Source organism: Dermacentor silvarum, chromosome 10 (assembly GCF_013339745.2).
Source record: "Dermacentor silvarum isolate Dsil-2018 chromosome 10, BIME_Dsil_1.4, whole genome shotgun sequence".
Classification (NCBI taxonomy): domain Eukaryota; kingdom Metazoa; phylum Arthropoda; class Arachnida; order Ixodida; family Ixodidae; genus Dermacentor; species Dermacentor silvarum.
This window is the reverse complement of record NC_051163.1, coordinates 95,646,911-95,668,709: the sequence shown is the minus strand read 5'-3', so window position 1 is coordinate 95,668,709 and position 21,799 is coordinate 95,646,911. Positions and strand designations below refer to the sequence as shown.

Here is a 21,799-nt window from a genome sequence, read left to right as displayed (position 1 = left end):
CCACCCGCAGGCCTTTCCAGCCACCTTACCGTTGACCCTACCCAGTTGTCCGTCGCGACGACATAACCTTCACCCTGCGCGTTAACGGGAACGACGTTAGGGAGCCTTCACCCAAGCGCTGTTTTAGGGGGGTGACAACCTTTGTAAGCGTACTTACCGCCGCCAGCTTAATTGGCGGGTAAAATGTTCTGCCAAATATAGCATGTGGGAATCAAAGTGGCGAAAAGACCAACCGACAGATCTGGTTTTCCGCAACCGTTGGTGACGTGAAACTCATACAATTTTAGATATATATAAGTGGTTCTTGAGGGAAAGGGAAAGGTTGGCGCTATCTTCTGCTAATTTTAGATGCGAAGCAGCTTATGGTCGGGGCTATGTCACTCCCTCCCTCTCTCACACCCGCACTGCGCATGCACATCCTCCTCCCCCTCCTCTCCTTGTCTCATCTCCTCTCGGCATTCCTCCTCTCCTCTCCGACGCTCCTCTCCTCTCCGGATTGCGCAACTAACGGCAACACCTGCGGATCCGCGCGCGATAATGCGAAGCAGCTTAGGTTAGAGGCGCGACGGCAGGCGCTGCATACTCCGCTGGGGGGGGGGGGGGCGCCACAATGCGCAGAACTGTTGTCGACGCTGTCGGCGTTTTATCCGCGTTCACACCGAACGCGCGTGGCGTTGGTGACAGTTGCCGGTGCCTCTGGGGGCGGCTCGGAGGTTTTCGACGAGATCATCCATAACTCGTCGAGCAGCGTCGGAAATCTTACCTACGCAACGACGCGATGAGTGCCACGGACAGCGCCAGCGTCAACGCCAGTGTCAGTGCCGTGGTAGACCCCATGGCTGTTTTGCATACTACTCAGGGTTCCCCAACGGGAAGATGATCTAATTTTTTTAAAATAAACTTTGGTCTCAGCAGCCAGAAACTGATAACGTATCTGAGAGCAGTACATGGCACGTTTACGTTTTAAAGGGACACTAAAGGCAAATATTAAGTCGACGTGGACCGCTTAAATACCTTTCCAGAAACCTCGAAACGCTTTTCTCGTGCAAAGAAAAGACTTAGTTTACGAGAAAATTGGATCGCAATGGTCCAAATACCTTTATTGCAATTCAAATCACCCGCCACGCCAACCGAGGAGTGGTGACGTTGCATACGCCATTACCGCCTTTTGCTGCAATTTGTTGAGTGCAACGGCGTCCGACAGATGGCGGTACGGTGCGCCATTGCAGCTAATTTTGGTAAAGCGGCGTGGACCGTTCGGGCATTCCGCGACGTCGCATGGAAGTGCAATTCTCTGCTACTTGCAGTCAGTGCGAATTTCGCGAGCCAGAAAAATAAGCATAGCACTACACGATATCAGATAAACTCAAACGCGAAAGTGCGGGCGGCACAGAAAGGAGCGAACATGAAACCTTTTGACCGCCCACGTCGTTGTCAACGGTGTAATGTCAGTTAGTTCTTTTTTGTAAAAGTGTAGCCTTTTTTAAAAGTAGCCTTGATTTACTTCGCCCGCACTAGTACGGATGCCACGACTACGACAGAAACGTGCGACATGGCCAGGTAGACAACAGAAGTAGCAAATAGACCTGTTGTTTTCCTGGGTGCGCCAAGGATTTGTGGACGGCGGTGCGGGAAGGCGAAAAGGAGGCGGGGTTCGGGTGGACAGGCGCACGCGCAACGTGGAAGGTATTTGCTGGTCGAACAGGATCCGTGCTGAGTGGCATTTCTGGTGACTGGCGGCGTGCGACCTCAGCATAGGTCAGAGGTGCAGAAACAGGCGGATGCTGGTAGGTGGTTGGTAGAGCCTCAGAAATTTGCTCCTCTATGGCCTGTCGTAGCATCGGAGCAAGCGCCTGCGCGGAGTCCGTGACGCAGGAAACAAGGGACAATTGTCGCACCACTTCTTCTCAGACAAACTGCTGTATCTGCCGCATGAGCATTGTGGTGTCAGTAGAAACGGAGCTTACAGTTTAAACTGATGTGTTGGCTGTGTCAGATCTCGGGAGGCGTGTAGAAATGCGCTGTTTCCGCAACTCGTCGTAACTCTGACAGTACTGGACCACGTCCGTGACAGTTTGGGGATTTTTGGCAATGAGCATGTGAAAGGCGTCTGCCTCGATCCCCGTCATGTTGTGTCCGATTTTATCGGCTTCGGACTTAGCAGATTTGCTGCGTCGGCAGAGGTCCACAATATCCTCGATGTAGGACGTGAAGTTCTCGCCGGATTGTTGGGCGCGACTGCGTAAGCGCTGTTCTGCGCGGAGCTTGCGAACAGCGGGTCGGCCGAAGACTTCCGCGAAGCTCGTTTTAAAGGAGGACCAGTTGGAAATATCAGCTTCATGGTTGTGGAACCACAGCAGTGCTACGCCCGCCAGGTAGAAGTTCACGTTGCTGAGCTTGTCACCGTCATCCCATTTATTGTTGGCGCTTACACGCTCGTACGAAGTCAGCGGGTCCTCGACGTCGTGCTCGTCGGTGCCGTTGAAAATGACAGGGTCTCGCTGTCGTGGTGCGCTGGAGCGGGCGACCACCAGTGTTGCGAGAGCACCTTGCTGTGGCGCGTCGTCAGGCATAGCCGAGGCGGGGGGTAGAGTCCGGGTACGGAGTTCCAGGATGAAACGGGAACCAGCACCTCCACCAATTGATAGGACGCATTCAAGGTTAGATGCGCTGGGCGTTGTTATGAATGCCAGAAAAGGCAACGGCCAAGCGGAGCGAGTGCGAGCACCAACCATAAGAAGCGTCTTCTTCCTTGTCTTCTGCTGGCGCGCGTATTTGTCACTACAATATATTTAGATATATCATGAGAAGCCAACAATGGCAAGAAGGACAACATACGGGAAATTACTTGTACTTACTAATTAAAAAAATGATAAATAATGGAAATGAAAAAGGATGAAAAAAATGTCGCAGTTTCACCCGAAAGGTGAAGCATCAATTGCGATAGCAAATTAGTAGAGAGCTATACGGAATAAGGATAGTATTTTTATCAGCTGTATAAACTTGGACATGTAGCAGCACCAGCTACGCGCAGAACTGTTGTCGACGCCGTGGGTGTTGCGCCCGCGTTCGCACCAAACGCACGCGGCTTTGGTGACTGTTGCTGGTGCCTTTGGTGATGGTGGTGCTGAAAAACTTTTAATTGTATTACAAAAATAACGAGGAGGTATGTTCGGCACGACCCTGAAGAGGCTGCCCCTTACAAAGATTAGGTGGAGTCCCTAGTATGGGACCCCAGTGGCTGTAGCCGCCGCCTGGGCGCGCTCAACTAGGGCCTTTTGTAGGGAGCCTACATGCCAGTCTTTTGGGCCCGTAGGTCTGAGCAGCCAAGCAGGGCAGCCTCCCAGTCCTCCCGGGTAGAGTTGCGTAAGGGGGGGGGGAGGCAGGGTTGGATGGGCAAGCCCACACCATGGGGTAGAGGTCCGAGGACTTCTCCGCACAGTGCGGGCAAGCTCTAGTAAAGGCCGGATCTAAATGTATAAGAGGAACCAGGCACAGCACATTGTTCGTAAAGAGGCGGAGTAGGAGACGCTCCTCCTCCTTTTTGAGGCATCTACACGCGTTGGGGTAGAGTTAGTGGTCGGATTGATAGTAAGCTGTAATTTCTGTATACAAGTAGATTGGGTTGGGGGTGGAGTCCTGATCGGCCGGGTCAGAGAAAAAAGAGCCCGGTGAGAAAGCGCGCGGGTGGCAGCATCCGCTGCCTCATTTCCCTCTAATCCCATGTGAGCAGGATTCCAAATGACGTATCAGGGGTCAGGGTCCCGGTTCGGCAGCTCGACTGAAGGACGCGATAGGCCAGGAATGGAATCCGACCCTGTTCCTAGTTCTGACAGGCCACTCGCGAGTCGGTAATGATGGTTTAAGAGCGAGAATCGAATGCAGCCAACGCGATGGCGACTTCCTCCGCATATGCTATGTCTCTAGCGCGAAAGCTAAGGCCGTTAACTATTTTGCCTTCGCGGACCACCTTGGCCATAAACCGACCCCCATGGTGTGCGCCGGTGGCGTTCACGTAGAAAACGCCGGATTTGGAATCATAATGGCGCGCCAGGGCCTCCGCCCGAGCCAGGCGTCTGCCATCATGGTGTGTGCGTGCCATGTTCCGGGGAAGAGGGCGCACGTGCAGGGCATAGCGCCATTCTTGTGGCATACGTACGCACTCTTCCATCTGTCCGAGAGGTTGGAAGTGTAGTCGGGCAAGGAGGCGGCGACCCGACAGCGTCTGAGAAAGACACGTGATTTGGTTGGTAAGATGAGCTTCCTTGAGCTCCAAATACCTATTCTCCAACCCCAGGCCCAGAAGGCGCTGGTTAGAGGTGCTGAGCGGAAGAGCAAGGGCCCGCTTAGCCATTTTTTGGAGGATGACCTCAACGGCGTCCTCCTCATGCTTGCGGAGATGAAGTCGAATGCAAGGTTTGACTAGTCACAAATGCATTGGCCAGCCGCAAGGACACTGAGACCGCCGCGCTTGTTGGAAACCCGGCGGACCATGCGGCCCACTTGGTCCCCCACCTTCCGCAGCTTCCCTAGTGTTGTGCCGGACCGGTAGTGTTGGTTGATGAAGATTCCTAGGACTCTAATCTCAGGTTGTCCAGGGATTCGACCATACTCTAGAGAGAGCAATTTTCGACGTGCATTTGGGCGAGGGACGGAGATGCACGAATTCAGACTTTTGGGGGAGCATTGCATGCCGCAAGCGGTGAGCATATCGGACAACTATGGTCACCGCTTGCTGCAGGTTGGCCTGCCATGGGGCATACACGGATGGTTGTGTTGATGACGCAATGGTCGCTACCGAGGGTTTCCTTAGTATTGACCCAGTCGGCGAACTGAATGTCATATCCGGACAAGTGTCCCTGGTCAGGGAGTTGCCAATCCGAGTTGGGTGGACAGGGTCAGTATGAAGAGTAAGGCTCAGCATGGACGTAAGCTCCGCCAACTTGCGGCCAAGCTTCTTTTCACGGCGGTACCCCCAGACCCGATTGGGGGCGTTGAAGTCGCCCACAATCAAGAGGGGGTCCCGGCCCGCAACTCTCATCGTACGACTGCAGAGGTCCGCGAATGAAACGTTTTAGAGTTTGGCAGAGCAGTATACGTTGAGGATGTGAATGAATGGGTCCTGTTTGTGGAGCGAGAGGAATAGTCGGTTTGGACGTCATGATCAACCTTGTTAGCTGTATAATTTCGATGGACGCAGAGACAAGACGAGGGGTCCTGCTGGAACGTGGAATAGCTCGTAAGGGTGGCGCCCTTCCCTGGCTCTTTGGAGGGCAACCACCGCGGGCAGATACTCAAAGGTTGAGAGGAAAAGTCGGAGGTCCGTACTCTTTGTGCAAGAGCGGAAGCCCCGACAGTTCCACTGGGTTATGATGATGGGGGACGCCGATTTGGAGGGGGCAGAACGCCTAACTTTAGGGGTTCCCGCCATAGTTAGGTTGGGCGTTAAGAGTGAGTGTATCTGCCCGTGAGCGCGTAGGCAGGACCAGAGTTTTGACATCTAGGCCTGCAAGGGTGCAGTCTTCGTAATCGTCAATGTCTACAATGCGACGCGAAAACTTGGAGGCGCGGCCGGATACGTCCCTAAGTGGACCCGCTTTGCGCAGCGTGCGGAGTTGCATAGCGGCAGCTTGATTAACTTTACTCGTGATCAGCCCATCAATTTCGCGAACATCTGGGCCATCGCGGTGCCGATTAGGAGCTCCTGCTTAACGCTGAGGCGCGCCTCCATAGTCTCAAAAGAATCATGGCCCGACGACTTCGACAGCGTAATCTCACGATCCACGGACTCCGCATTGGAGGCAGAGGGGGAGGTAGGAGCAGACGGTGGGTTGGAGAGTTGACCTTGAAGGCTAGCAAATTTAGCACGGAGAGGCTCCATGTGCTTACGGATCTCCTCAGCAATTAAAGTAGGAGAGGGAGGGGGGGATTGGAAAGGGGAGGCTGCCCCACCGGGACCGCTTACCTGCTTGCCATTTTTCAATGCGTTCGCCCAGGCACCGGCTCCGGCATCGTTTCGCTGCTGTTGCTGCTGGCCACGGTTCCTTTTGCCGTCGTTCGGTGGCGTTTGCTGCGCCGCTTGGCCCTTGACGTCAACCCCACGTTGTGGCGCCTGCTGTGTTGTGAGGTCGACGTGGCGTGATCCGCCGCGCGAGAACGCCGCATGATGACGAGTCTTCTTCCCCGATTGGGGAGGCCGCTCTGCTGAGGGGTTGTCAACTTGGGTTGTATGTACTTGGCTGTACATTCGCGCGAGTTCGTGGAGTGGCTTCCTCCACAAACCGCGCACTTTTGGTTGTACTCGTGAGGGGTCCGCACCCCCTGTACTAGCTCCACCTGCTGTCCACACAAGCCGCACTTTGCATTGGCTGGGTTTCGGACACGAATCAGCCCGGTGTCCAACGGTGCCACACAGTCCGCAGGCCGGAATGGTCTGGTAATAGGGTTGAACGAAGGTGATTTCCGCGTTGTAATGAATGCAGCGAGGCTTGACTCTGCCAGCAAAGGGGAGTCGAGCCTTGTTCGATGTGCCGACTTTTGGATATCCAAGAGATCGCCTGCGCGCCACTGCAGAGCCTGGCGTAGGGTGTCGGTCGTCGCGTGGTTGGCGACCATGACCACGCCGTAGCAGACATCCTCGCCATGTTGCTTCAGGTGGCCGTGGGCGGGCATCTTGCCTTTGACAGTTTGTAGCTCGCTGATCCGCCGTCTGGGCCTCCCGCGTGCTAGCGACGATGAGGTTCTGCTCCGGCGAGAGAAGCAGGTTGAGCGTCGGCTCCTTTTGTACGCCGACGAGAGTAGCGAAGGCGGCGTCGAACGCGCCAGGTAGAAAGACGTCTGGTAGCGCCACGTCGTTGCAGGCTTGCTACGCTTCGCGCCGAATCTTTGTGCCGCACGCGTGGCGGATCCTGTTTGAGTAGAAGGTGCCTTGCCAGCGGACGGGGACGAAGATGCCATCAATCATCATAGCATAGAACCCTTTCACCCATGCGAAAGGGTTCTTCGTTGCGGATGGGGTCCGCAGCCACAGATTGCTGTCCCTCGGGGACCGGGATCGTTGCCCACGCCATGGCGTTGGGATCATAACCACGTTGAGTAGAGAGATCCGCCATCTTGCAAGCTGACCGGTCCGTTCTCGCCCGCGCGCCGGCATAGCCGTTAGGCTCACCGTCGGCAACGCGAGGCCGGAAAGGAAAACCACTAAGTTTGCCAAAAATGGGCCCACTTCAATGAGATTGGTGTCCTATGGTGCCGGGCAGGCTTAAGAGTCTGATGGAAGTAAAATTGATGGGGTTGCACGACACTGACCGTGGCTTTCGTCAATAATTGACGGAGCCGATGCACCACACCACACAAGATGCAAACGCCAACCGCGTTTCCCCCCTTTGGCGGCGGCTCGGAGGTTTTCGACGAGATCAGAACGGGACACTCGTCGAGCAGCAGCGGAAGTCTTTATCACCTCCTGGCCTCGCAACATTTTTCCGCTGTGCGTTGGCTCCCCGTAAAAGCGCATGCCCCTCGCGCGCTTTCACTCGAACATACAGCATACGGCACATGGCGGCGTTTTCATCGCCGTTGGAGTTCATACGCAACCTCACGACGACGACGACGCCGACGACGACGTCGACGGCTGGAATCCGCTTTGAATGTCCGTATAAATGCTATCGCAATAAACCAACTGGCCGCAGGTGGGGAACGATCCCACTTGTTCGCATTACGCGCGCGATGCTCCTAACAATGAGCTACCGCGGCGCCGTTTTACCATCCACTTTCTGGGGTATTTATGTTTTGACAACTAGAACTAACCCTGGGAGTGGGAGTGTGTATATATGTAGAGAGAGAGAGGGAGAAAGAGAGTTACGTGAAAATCTCTCGCACAGAAGTTACTTATAAAGTCTCATGGATACTGTATCCCGCAGGAGTTCTCAAAAAAAGTCGCAGTTTCACCTGAAAGGCGAAGCGTCGATTGCGATTGCAAAATAGCAGACAGCTATATGAAATAAGGATACTAGTTTTTCGGCGTTATAAAGTTGTAAATATTTGCTTTCTATCTAAATAAACAAGCACGGTGTCACGCACGCACAGGTAAACTTGAACAGATCTCGCTCGATGACCGCGGGAACTCGTCAAAACGCTGGAGTGATAAAGTGCACCAGCGGCTTTATTTATTTAATGAACTTTATTTTAATAAAGTTTATGCTCTCTCTAAGCGGATAGCGCTAGCGGAAACGCCGGTAGTTTACAGCCATCTGGTGCATATGTGGGAAAGCAGCAGGGGGCTAACCAAGCGATGGAAAAACAATTTCAAACGTAATTGCAAACTGCGCCATAGAATCGCGGAAATACACGAGCGAGCAAACGCTTACGCCCAGCAGTTAGAGGCAGTGAGTTGGGCGAGTTTTTGCGTTTACTTTGCGAAACGTTACGCACCTCCAAGACATGGGCAATATTTCGCAGCATAATGGCACCAGGAAAAACCGAACGGCCACGAACCGCACCCTTCCAAATCTTGCCGGAGAATTCCCGGGAACTGAACAGGCCCTCCTCACTAAGCTAAAAGATAACGCATCCTACCACACAAAGGACAAGAAAACGCAGTGCTCGACGCCCTGATAGCTAAAGCAGAACTCTTTGCGGCAGCGCAAGCTGCGAAGAGAAATACTGCTCCAGGACCTGATCAGCTCACAAATTATGTATTATCCGGAACCTGACCGACGAACACCTAGAACAGCTTACGCGATATTTTAATGAACAGGTATGGAAGATGAGCGTGGTTCCACAACAGTGGAAGGAGGCAAAAATCGTGCTTATTCCGAAAGCAGGAAAACCTCATAATCTACAAAATCGAAGACCGATATCACTAACCTGATGTCTTGGCAAATTATTTGAGAAGGTGATTAACAGGCGTCTCACGTCTTACATTGAACACCTCAGCCTCTTTTCCACAAACACATTCGACTTTCGCCAACATTTGTCAACTCAGGATGTTTTCCTGCTAGTTCGGGAAGAAGTATTTTGCAATGTGGTGACGAGCGACCACGTAGACCGGTAAAGTCGCGGGCTCTCGCGGGAGAGAAAAAAACGACACCCGATCTCTTAGCGTAGCATTTTTTATAATCTCTCTGGTTCAGAACGCTAGCCTGTGCCGGTGCGCGCCAGCCGCTCGTGCCTCGTGCAGACGCGAGCGTCTACGCTAGGCAGACAACATGCAACACAGTTTTGCATGTAGGCTCCCTAGCCTACGTAATTATCATGCGACGCCGAAGGTGCTGCCGCTACAGAGGGCTCCGTCCCTAGAAAGGAGGACAGTTCGACGAACGATCAAAAGTCCACGTGAAGCGGCGTGTCTGTGTCGTTGATCTTGGGTAACACGGATGGAGGCGGCGTCGATGGATGCAGTAGGGTTGCCTCGCACATTGGTGGGGCCGATGGCGCGGGTGCTTCAATATAGGCGGTTTCGAGACGTTCCAGGGCAATTGTGTCCGATTGGCCGTGGACGTTCACGACAAAAGTCGTCGGACGACGCTTGAGAACACAATATGGCCCGGAGTAGTGCGGCTGCAAAGGCTTCCGCACGGCACAGTTATGCACGAAAACGTGGGTAGCAGAGGTGAGAGCGGAAAAACGTACGGAGACCTTGCTTCTTGCGAACGTGTAGGCACGGAGCGCATCAGGCTGAAGAATGCTTGCAGTTCGGCAACGTAGTCGGCAGGTGATGGCATAGGTGTTTTGCTGGTGGCGACAAAGAAATCGCATAGAAGGCGTGGGTGAGTGCCGTAGACTAGCTCAGCACATGAGCAACCTAGGTCGCTCTTTAGTGCGGCTCTGATGCCAAGTAAGAGGAGAGGCAAATGTAGAACCCACTTCTCCGGCGATTCATGCTCCATAAGGGATGCCTTGAGATGCCGGTGAAAACGTTCAACAAGTCCATGGGACTGCGGTCGGTAAGCAGTCGTGCGAAAACGTGTCGATCCGAGTAGTTTGAGTAGCTCGTTGAACAGTGCTGAGTCAAACTGCCGACCGCGATCGGTGACTATTGTGGATGGGCAGCCGAACCTTGCAATAAATGGAGACACGAAAGCTGCTGGAACAGTAGGTGCTGAGATGTCAGATATAGGTGTAGCTTCCGGCCACCGCGTATAGCGGTCGATGCATGTCGGTATGTAGCAGTAACCTTTCCAAAGTGCGAGAGGGCCGACGAGGTCCAGGTGTACGGCGTCAAAACAAGCATCCGTTGGAAGAAAACACTTCGCAGGCGGAATGGGGTGACGCTGGATCTTGGACCGTTGACACGACAAACAGCAGCGAACCCAATTGCGAACTTGAGCGTTTAGCAGAGGCTAAACGAAACGACTGGAAAGGAGCTTTTGTGTCGCGTGTATGCCAGGATGCGACAGGTTGTGCACAATTTCGAATAGACGTCTGCGAAAGGATTCCGGAATGTATAGTCTAGGCATGTCGGTAGAAGTGTCGCAGACGAAGGACGTACCATCTGGAGTCACAACGACGTCCTCCAATTTCAGGGACGTTGACGAATTCCGGAGTGTACGAAGTTCGGTGTCGTCACGCTGTTGACTGGCTAGTAAGTCGACATCGATGATGAAAGGCTCCGACGTCAACGTGGAAATGGCATTAACACGACTCAGAACGTCGGCTTGAACGTTTTCGGTGCCCTTGATATGTCGGAACGTGGTTGTAAACTCGGAGATGTAGGAAAGGTGTCGACTGTCGCGACGCCAGTAACAGGACGCCGAACGGTTCACTGCGTCCACAAGGGGCTTGCGGTCTGTCAAGACACTAAATGCACGACCTTCTAGGAAATGTCGAAAATGTTTGATAGCCAAGTAAACTGCGAGTAATACACGGCCGAACACTGAAGCCAACGCGCAGGCTTCAATTTCTTGGAAAAAAAAGGCAAGTGGATGCCACGCGTTGTCGATGAATTCCTGCAGAACTGCACCAACGGCGGTGTTTGAAGCGTCGGTCATGATGGCAGTGGGCGCGTCTGGCTTTGGGTGTCTAAGCAGCGTGGCGTCGGCGAGGGCAGACTTGACTCTTGTGAAAGCGCCCGTGGCCTCTTCATGACACTGAAGCACTTGTTTACGTTTGTTCACCAGCAGAGCGTCTAGCGGAGCCATAAGTCGTGCGCAATCGGGGATGAATCGCCGGTAGAAATTGACGAATGCGAGAAATTGGCGAAGCTTGGTGAGTGTGGTCGGTCGGGGAAGGTCTTCAATGACGCCATTCTTGGGCGGCAGTGGTCAAATGCCGTTAGCGTCGACAATATGAGCGAGGAACTCGAGTTCGAATTGACCGAATTCGCTCTTGGCGGCGTTGATGACAATTCCGTAACTGGCAAGGCGTGAAAACAACAACCGCAAGGGGTGGAGATGTTCTTCTGGGGTAGAGCTGCAACCAGGAAAATCGAGCGGAACGCTCGTCGAAGGCCAAGGTTTAGCATGACGGAGCATGACGAGAAAACTGGAATCCTGGTCCCTTTGACGGCTTACAAAAACGACACAGGTGTCGCTTTTCGGTTGGAGTGGTGAGCCGGAAGAATGTTGACATCAGCTCCTTTGTCGACTAAAATCGTTGTCCCGTAACTCTGTCCGTCACGTAGAAAAGGCGACATGTGTGTTGGGTCGGACCACTCGTCGCCGTTAGAGGTCGGCCGGCCTGTTTTCCTGCCAAGCGCAAGGACGCCGACGAGCGTCGGTTTCAAAACGGCGGTGGTAATAGCAAATGCCAGACGTTGTAGGTGATGTTTAATCGCGGTTGCCCATGCGTCTCAACTTGCTGGAACTACGGCTGCGTGGGCGACGAGATGACGTGCGGCGATGTTCTGCTGCACAGATGATGCGTTCCAGGCGCTCACACAAGGAGTCGAGCGGAGATTGCACTGCTGAAGAGCAGGGAAGGGTTTGTTGGGCGGTTCTATTGCCACCCGGAGACGACGTCGTGGCTGCGATGGTTGGAGTGGCTACTTCCATGACTTTGTCGGCCAAAACGGCAAGTCCGGTAAGGTCCATGGTAGAGGCTGTCGCCAGGAACATCTGCACGTTAGCCGGGAGTCGTTGCAAAAACAATTCGCGCAACAGCGCGTCGTCGATGGATCTTGTGTTGTTTCCGAGCAGCTGCCACATTCGGCGAAGAAGTTGACTAGGGCGTCGCTCGCGGAGTTCTTCAGCGGACAGAAGCTGCTGGATTCGAGAACGCTGTGAAGCTGCGTGTGCTGTAGCAGGGCTGCCTTGAGATCGTCATAGGCGGAGTTATAGAATGGGGCGTTCAACAAATCTGCTACTTCGTCAATGGCGGCGGGCGAGAGCACTGAAACGGCGTAATGAAACTGTGAGGCTTGAGGGCGGATGCCAGTGACTTGAAATTGCGATTCAGCCTGAAGAAACCACGCCGAGGGATGCCGGTCCCAGTACTGTGGGAGGCGGAGGGCGACGGCCGAACAGGAGGGCTGACCTCGTTCGTCGGAAGGTTTCTGGCCTTGAGCTCTCGTAGCGTTCGTCTTCTCCATGGTCGTCTCTACCACAGGAGCGTATGGCAGCGTCACGTCCGGATCACCAAACTGTGGCGATGAGCGACCACGTAGACAGGGAAAGTCGGGGGCTCTCGTAGGAGAGGAAAAACCGACACCCGATCTCTTAGCGTAGCATTTTTTAATCTCTCTGGTTCGGAACGCTAGCCTGTGCCGGTGCGTGCCAGCCGCTCGTGCCTCGTGCAGACGCGAGCGTCTACGTAATTATCATGCGACGCCGATGTTGCTGCCGCTACAGCAGCTCCACGGTTGGTGCAGAACATGTGGTCCTCGCTCTTGATTTTAAAAGTGCATTCGAAACTATGTCACATGAACTCATCTTGTCTGAGGTGAATGACATCGGTTGTGGAGAAAGAATCAATGAATACGTCCGCTCTTTCCTGACCTCTCGCATCGCGACAATAAGCATCGGCACTACGCGCTCAGACTCTTTCCCATTCCCAATAGAGGTACCCCACAAGGGGCGATACTCTCGCCCCTTCTTTTCAACATCGGCATGAGATGCTTAGCCAAAAAACTCGACACCATACCCGGGCTCGCGTACGCGTTATATGCGGACGATATTACACTATGGGCTACCAGCGGCTCTTTAGGACAAAAAGAACAAATCCAGCTAGAAGCAGCGACCTCTGTTGAAACCTTCGCTCGCAGCAGCGGAATCAGATGCGCTCCTGATAAATCAGAATATATCAGGATCCGAGTTCGAGGCCGTCCAACTCAAGAGCCGGTCAACCTCTTTATAGGAGACAGCCAGGTAAGAGAGGTCCACAAAATGCGACTCCTCGGACTGTGGCTACAAAGCAACAAACTGAGTGGCCCACACCAATAATTCTCGTAGAACTACGGTGAAACAGATCTCCCGCATGATTCGTAGAGTAACCTATCACCGAAAAGGTTTCAAGGAAACTGAGACGATCCGGCTCGTTGAGGCTTTTGTGCTAAGTCGTCTCACATATAGTCTCCTTTTCCAGTACCCCAACGAAACTGAACTAAGTGCCCTAGATGCGTTTATCAGAACGTCATACAAAGCGGCTCTCGGCCTACCACAAGGAACCTCCACTGAATGCCTGGTGTCCCTCGCAATACATAACAACTACTAGAAGCTATGCGCAGCGGTGCTCATGTCTCAACGGGAGAGGCTTAGCTTAACTTCCACTGGCAGAACATTACTCTGCCGCGTTGGTTACCCCGCTCATCCACAGTATGCCGGAGAAGAACTGGAATCTCCACCTAAAGTCCTTCGGGAAAAGATCATAGTAGCCCCAATCCCTAAAAACATGAGTCCCAAATACCGGCGGGCTCGTAGAGGTGCACGAGCACGCAAGTTAGTGCAGCAATTCGGTAGAAATCCGGATACGGTCTACACAGATGTCGCTCGAGGCAGTACTTATAAGAACACTCTCGCAGTAGTAGGAGTGGCCGCAGATCAAGGGCAGATCAGAAGCCTAAGCCATTGCGCTACCTATTAAAACTAAGGACGCTCTAGTAAAATCGTCGATAATTCTTACAGATTCCCAAGTAGCATGTAGATTATTCCTCACCGGGAGGTAACCACACAGCACCACTTACCTATTAGGATCCATCTTAATGCAAAACCACATAATTATCTGGTGCGCGGGTCACAGATGACTCGATGGTAATGAGAGAGCAGACGGCGCAGCTCGCGCTTTTGTCAACTGAGCGGCCGACCACTCTTCAGAAAACCCCTTCTTATCGCGAGACATCCTTGAGTACCAACGGAGCGAGCGACGAAAGTACAGTCCAACACACCCTATCTATCCGGGCGGGACTCTTACGACTGGCGCCGAATACAGACACACATATATACAAACCTTTATTTGAAACATGCAATTCACCCCACATTCTACAGCACTCACTGTCCGTGGTGCGGAAGCCGGCCAACTCTAGCCCACATTACGTGGGATTGCCAAAACAGGCCACCCAAAATTAACACACCGCAAATGAATGGATGGATGGTAATAACTTTATTGAATTGTCCTGCAGTTTTGACGACGCGGGCTCAGGTCTCCCACGACGGGACGTCGATATCTTGTCTCAGCGCTGCCTCGAGGGCCTGCTGGACAGCCCAGAGTTGGTCGCCGAGGTCGGAGCTGCGCAGAGCGGTGGCCCACCCCAGCGATACGGTCTCGGAGTTTAATTCTTCTTTGTGTTGGGCGTTACATTCCATAGCATGTGCTTGAGTGTAGCTGTTTCCTGTTTGCATATCTTGCATGTGTCTTCTTTGCGTACTTCGGGGAATATCCGCTTGAGGTGAAACGGGTTCGGGAAGGTTTTTGATTGCAGTTGACGTAGGTCCACTGCTTGTGCCCTGTTTAGGTCATTGTGTGGTAGAGGGAATCTCGTCTGGTTTGTTGGTACTTCTTTGTAATGGCGTTCTATGTGGTCAGTCTGTCTTGTTCGGTTCGGGGGTCTTCCCGAGAGGCCGGCCGGGCGTGGCCCGTCAGCTCTCGCGCCCTGCGGTGGGCTACCTCGTTGAGGTTCGGGGGTGCCTGGTCAACCGCGTTGACGTGGGCGGGGAACCATACGATACGACTCGGATGGTCCTTGGGGGTGCGTATTCTCTTAAGAATGTTGATGGCTTTAGGGGAAATGCATCCTTTGGCAAAGTTTCTCAGCGCCACCTGGGAGTCGCTCAAGACGGTGTTGCAATCCGGATTCGAGAGGGCCAGGGCAATGGCTACCTCGTCGGCTTCCTCTGCATGTTGGTTTTCGACGCTACACGCGTTGTCAGTTTTGGAGTTGGTGTCTATTACGGCTACAGTGAAGCGTCTGCCATCGGGGTGTTCCGCGGCGTCAACGAAGAGCGCGTCGGTTTCCCTTCCGTACGATCGGAGGAGGGTTTTGGCTCTTGCTAGTCTGCGACCTTTGTTGAAGTCAGGGTGGATGTTCCGAGGGATGGCTGCAACGTGTATGGTTTCTCGGATTTCCTTTGGGTATTTGCGCTTTGTGTCCGTGTTGTTTGTGGTACGTGATGCCCAGTCGATCGAGGATGTATCGGCCCGTGTCTGTCCCTGTTAGTCTTTCGAGCTGAGATATGCGTTATGTTTCGGCGATCTCCTCGAGCGTGTTGTGCAGTCCTAGCCCGAGGAGGAGTTCCGTACTGGTGGAGTGCGGGACACAGGGCTAGTTTAAACGTCCTTCGGATGAGTACGTTAATGTTGTTTTTTCGCTAGTTGACCAGTTGTGAAAGGCCGCCACGTAGGCAACATGGCTGATGGCGAAAGCGTGGCTGAGCCTATTAGCGCTTTCCTCTCTCATGCAATTTCTTCTGTGTGATCCGGCGGATCAGGCGCATGGCGTTGCTGACCATCGTTGTTAGTTTGTTGACAGTCTCGCCATTAACTCCGCTCGTTTCGATGAGCATACCTAGGACCTTGATCTTGCGTACCTTTGGGATTGCGATCCCTTCCTGTGTGCTGATTTTGATTTCTTCGTATTGTGTCGGTCCACCGTATCCCTTGGGCGGTCTGCCCTTGAGGGTGGGACGGTATAGCAGGAGTTCCGACTTTCCGGGGGATAATCGTAGGCCCGTCCCCGCGAGGAACTGTTCTACCTTGCGGACAGATTCTTGGAGTTTGATCTCTATTTGGCCGTCGCTTCCGTTACCAGTCCAGATCGTGATGTCATCCGCGTAGATGGTATGGTGGACGCAATGCACTTCTTGTAGCTTCCGCGGGAGGTCGAGCATCACGAGGTTGAAGAGCAGTCGGGATATGACCGATCCCTGCGGCGTTCCCTAACTGCACATGTTCAGTTCTTCCGTTTCCATGTCTCTGGCAATGAGCGTGGCTTTTCGGTCTGTGAGGAAGTCCCTGACGTAGTTGCATGCTCGGACGCCCAGGTTCAGGTTTGAGATTTGGTCTAGGATGGCGGAGTGCGCCACGTTGTCGAACGCTTTTTCTAGATCGAGGCCGAGGATCGCCTTGGTACCCCGGGTTCGGTAGTCTAGGATCTGTTCCTTGAGCTGTAGCATGACCTCCTGTGTGGAGAGGTGAGCGCGGAAACCAATCATGGTGTGTGGATATGCGTGTGTCTCCTCGAGGTGTGCGTTTATGCGGTTGAGGAAGGCGTGTTCCATGACCTTCCCGACGCAAGACGTCAGCGAGATCGGTCTAAGGTTTTCGAGGCTCGGGGGCTTTCCGGGTTTGGGAATGAGGATGACCTTGGATGTCTTCCATTGGAGTGGGATATTGCCTTCCTTCCAGCAACCATTGATGAACTCGGTTAGCTTGTCGATGGACTTGCCTAAGTTTCTTAAGGATTTCTTTGTGATTCCGCAAATCGCCGGCAAACTTTCCGGAAAGGAGCAGTGGGAGACTTGGCTCACCAGCGCGGTTCGGGAGACGCAACTAGCGATTCTCGACCAGGCACGGCGCGCCGCTCAAGCAAGTGGAGTCCTGGACTCCACCCACCAGCTCCCCACAGTTCTTATTTTTAATCAACGTTATTATATATATATATATATATATATACGTAGCTCTCTGCGAAAGGCGCGTCGTTTGCTTCGCGCCACGGCCACTCGATGAAAAAAAAAGGTGCGACCTGCCGCGTTAGGCGGGTTGCATTGGGTAAGCATGTCTCGGCCTCAGTTGAATTCTGGGCTGCTTGGCTGGGCCTAAAGGCGGCAGCTGACGGTGTTGGGACGCGTTAGCTGGCTTCGTGGTATGTCGTCGGTGCCTCATCTAGGGGATCCGAGTCTGAGGGGCACACCTCCCGGTTGATTAGACCTTCGGCTACCCAGTGCGCCTCCTCATTCTCTTGATTCCCCAAATGGGCAGGGATCCATACGAGCTCAATAGCCTTTTCGCTTGTGAAGTCCCGCAAGACTCGCGCCGCACAGACGCCTATGCTGCCTCTCGAGAAGTTAGCTATTGCCCTTTTGGAGTCGCATATGACGGTTTGCACGGAAGGATTCGCGATGGCCAAAGGAATGACAGTCTCTTCCACTTCTACGGTTGACGGTATACTTATGGTCGCGGCGTTGAGGATACGTCCCTCTCCGGTCACGACGCTCACTACGTAATTTTGGTGATTTTGCTTTGCCGCATAGAAATACGCAGTGTGCTGGTTGTTTTGGTACCTTTCTTGAAGGGCCTCAGCTGTGGCAGACCGCCTCTTGTCGTGTCTCCCAGGAAGCATGTTCTTGAGTAACGGTTTGATGACCAACTGGCGTTTGACAGTACCGGGTAATGCGGTTCATCCTGCCGAATTCCTAACGAGATTCAGCCCGAGTTTACCCAGAATGAACCTGCCAGTTGCGGTGCTAATTAGTCGTTCACGTTGGGCCATTATATGGGCTTCCATGAGTTCGTCTAGCGTATTGTTTACCCCTAACTCAAGTATTCGTTCAGTGTGCGCATGCCTAGGGAGCCCGAGGGCTGCTTTATGAGCTGTGCGAATGACACTGTTGACCTTTTCCTTGTCGGAAAGCCGCAGGTAGTAGTATGGGAAGGAGTAAACTATGCGAATGACTAGGTAAGCCTGCGTCAGGCGACAGAGATCGGCCTCCTTCATACAGCGGTGTCGTGTAGCTACTCGTCTGACCAGGCCACAGATTTGGCGGGCTGCCATCTGTAATCGAGAAATAGCCTCGGAATGTTGAGTATTACGCTGAATTAGTATGTCCAGGACTCTTATTGCCAATACGGGCTGAACTGTGCCGTCTTCCATACTGACTCGGATAGGGGAAGTGACATCCGTTTCGGTGGGCGGTTTCGTAGATTTATCCCGGATGACGAGAAGCTAGGATTTTGTCGGGGAGCACGCAAGACCGTTTTGTCACCAAAAAGTTTGTATGGTGTCTGCGGCCGCTTGTAGTGCGTCAGTGATTACACTATCCGAACCGCTGTTGGTCCTGATGGTGATATCAGCGTAGATGTAGTGCTTGATATGCGAGATCCTTTCCAGTAACGGGGGCAGGTTTCGCGTGGTCACGTTGAAAAGGAAGTGGTTGAGGGCCGCACCTTGAGGGGTGCCCCTTGTTCCTAATTGAAATTGTCCGCTTTTAATGTCCCCCAACGTGTATTTCCGCAGTGCGATCCTTGAGGAAGTTTGTAATGTAGACATAAGTGCGCTCCACGACGCTCCCCGCTGCACGAAGAGCTCGGCGTCTTGTTCGAGATCATCAAAGCTGTCGCATGGAAGCATTGCTTCAAGCATGGTGTGGACTTTGCGACCGTAAACAAGGTAGAACTGCGTGAAGCGTGTGGTCTCTTGCGTCGCGGTGTTGTACACAAAAGTTACGTACGGAAGTACTTCATCCCACGTTTTGTGATGCACGTCTACGTACATAGGCAGCATGTCAGTCATCGTTTTGTTGAGTCTTTCGGTCGGGCCATTTGTCTGCGGGTGATAGGCAGTCGTCTTTCGATGCGTCGTCTAACTTAATAGGAAAACGTCTTTAAGGAGCCGTGCCGTAATGCCGTTCCTCGGTCGGTAATGACGCACGATGGGGCGCCATGACGCAGTACGATGTTGTTTACAAGAAACTGCGCAACCTCGGAAGCAGTTCCTCGAGGCAGAGCCTTTGCTTCAGCATAGCGCGTTAAATAATCTGTTGCTATGATTATACATTTGTTTCCCGAAGATGACCGAGGAAACAGGCCCAAGAGGTCCATGCCGACTCGGTCAAAAGGTCGTCGAGTTGTATCAATGGGTTTCAGTAATCCCGCAGGCTTCACAGCTGGCGACTTCCGGCTCTGGCACTCACGACAGGCTTGGACATACCGTTTAACGCAAGTGGCGAGTTTCGGCCTATTTTACGATTTGCGCACTCTAGCAAGGGCTCTGGTGTAGCCTCGGTGGCCAGGCGGAGGTTCGTCGTGGCAGGCGAACATAATTTCGTCACGAAGCTCTGCTGGCACGACAAATGTAGGTTTTGTTGCTGGCAGCAGAGGTCTTCTTCTACAGTACGCCCTGTCGTAAACAAAAGGACGGCAGTCAGGGAGCTATTTGTCGGGGTAGAGTGGCGTTGCGGCCTTCCAGATGCTCGATAATAGGTCGTAAATCCCCATCTGCGCGCTGCAATTAGGACAAATCTGTCAGGCTTACAGCCCCAAGGAAAGCGCTATCGTCCACAATGCCTTTATCAGGAGAATCGACAGGCGCGCGCGACAACCTGTCGGCGTCTTCGTGTGTACGCCCGGACTTGTATGCGATGGTCACATCGTATTCCTGCAGGCGTAGGCTCCACCATGCCAGTCGTCCAGAAGGATCTCTCAAGTTTGCCAACCAGCACAACGAGTGGTGATCTGTCAAGACCTTGAATGGGCGGCCGTAAAGGTAAGGCCGAAACTTTGCAAGAGCCCATACGACTACAAGGCACTCTTTCTCCGTAATGGTATAGTTGGACTCCGCGCGCGATAGAGTGTGACTTGCGAAAGCGGTAACTCATTCAACGCCCTCCTGCCGTTGTACGAGTACCGCATCCAGGCCAACGTTGCTTGCATCTGTATGAATTTCAGTCTCGGGCTGTTCGTCAAAGTGTCCAAGAACGGGTGGTGAAGCCAAGCGGTGTCGGAGCTCGGTGAAAGCGGACTCTTGGTCAGTGCTCCAAATGAATGGCATATCGTTTCTTGTGAGACGTGTAAGCGGTTCAGCAATCTTTGAAAAGTTACTGATAAAGCGCCGATAGTACGCACACAGACCCAGGAAGCATCGGACACTTTTCTTATCGGTAGGGGTTAGAAAAGCGGCCACAGCAGCAGCTTTGTCGGGATTAGGACGGACGCCTTCCGCGCTTACGACATGACCGAGAAACTTCAGCTCTTGGTAGCCGAAGTGGCATTTCTGAGGCTTCAGTGTAAGGTTAGCCAATCGGATTGCCTCGAGTACCTGACGTGGTCGGATAATATGCTCAGAAAAACTGGCTGAGCATACTGCCTGAGCTAAAGGTTGGTGATTTCGGTAACCGACTGATCGTCTAGGTTACGTAGCTTTTTATTAGTGATACGGACCACGCCAGCCGCTGCTGTAGTTTTGATGCTGTTTAGGACAGCACGTAGTTCTGATTCCATAATTTCACTGTGCAATTACCTGTTTTCTTTTTCGGTGTAAGCTACGGGCAGGGGAATATCGGTGCTTGTATTAAAGTAGTGGTTTTCTAGAGCTTCAAAAATCGCATGATTATCTTCCGTGAAGGAGCGTATGATCCTTTGAAGGTTCTTTTGTGATGCTGTTCTAGTCTGAGTGGAGTGAAATAGGTGTTTAAGCAGGAACCAGGGGTTTTGCATCATAGCTGGCCATTAAGGCGGTCACATAGCTGGTGCCAGTGTTCCTGCCTGAGCTGTTGTGAGTACTTCTCGATATCCCTTTCGACTTGCGCGAGGCAATTGCGTAGGCGACGATTGTGTTTTTGCGCGAGCCCGCGTTTCTACAAGCACTGCTGCCCAGACCACAGTGGACCCTTTTAGCATCAGGAGCTGGCCCGTCCTCCTGCTCTACCTCCGTGGTTGAGTTAGCTGCGTCATCGAGAGCAGTGGGTATCCATTCTTCAAGGTTTGTAGTGGGTGTGGGTTCACGTCTATTCCGAAGAAGAGTGGTTATCCACTCTTCAAGGTTTGTAATGGGTGCGGGTTCACGTCTATTGCGAACATACCGGAAAACGTTCCATTTAGTGTGCTTCATTTTTTGCTTATTCCCTTTGTAGCCCCTCTGGAGGGTACCGTAATGAAGAGAATATAATTAGGGAGCCTACATGCAACGCCGTTTTAGTGTGCTGACAGCCTTTGTAAGGGTACTTGCCGCCGCCAGCTGAATTGGCGGGTTAAATCTGGGGCACAAAATGGCGAATGACCAGCCGACAGACCACATTTCCCGCAACCCTTGGTGACGTGAACTTATTTACTTCTTTTAACAAACTTTGGCCTCAGCAGCCAGAGACAAATGGCGCGTCCGAGCGCCGGACACGGCACGTCTACGTTTTAGTTAAACAGACTTGTAAGGATAGTCTTTATTACAGCACACTTCGAAAAACACCCTTTATATATTACGTAGAACTGAAAGGCAACGACAATGCGTAATGCAGTTCACATTCTTGGCGTGAGATAATGCTACCACGAGCACGCCATCGTGCCTTATAACTTGTTGCTTTACATGTGTCGCACGACATGCAATAAAAAAGTAAGTTTGATTTGTTAAATGAAAAGGCAACTTGTATATTAAAGATATATGCAGGTTTCTTGTGCGCATTGGCGCATAACTAAATTAAAGAAATTCAATAGATCGCGTGCC

General features: G+C 52.8%; 4 protein-coding genes across 13 annotated transcripts in view; 1 reads left to right on the top strand and 3 right to left on the bottom strand.

Annotated features, from left to right (window-relative positions):
* LOC119466316 (uncharacterized PE-PGRS family protein PE_PGRS20-like) overlaps nt 1–21,799 on the bottom strand; it is a 1,297,174-nt gene that overhangs the window by 404,680 nt on the left and 870,695 nt on the right. The gene's annotated exons all lie outside the window — the stretch shown is intronic.
* The window catches only part of LOC119466319 (uncharacterized PE-PGRS family protein PE_PGRS20-like), a 1,091,962-nt gene that overhangs the window by 239,722 nt on the left and 830,441 nt on the right, over nt 1–21,799 (top strand). The gene's annotated exons all lie outside the window — the stretch shown is intronic.
* LOC119466324 (uncharacterized) overlaps nt 1–21,799 on the bottom strand; it is a 683,885-nt gene that overhangs the window by 661,128 nt on the left and 958 nt on the right. The window lies entirely within an intron of this gene.
* The window catches only part of LOC119466317 (IgA FC receptor-like), a 211,009-nt gene that overhangs the window by 188,591 nt on the left and 619 nt on the right, over nt 1–21,799 (bottom strand). The gene's annotated exons all lie outside the window — the stretch shown is intronic.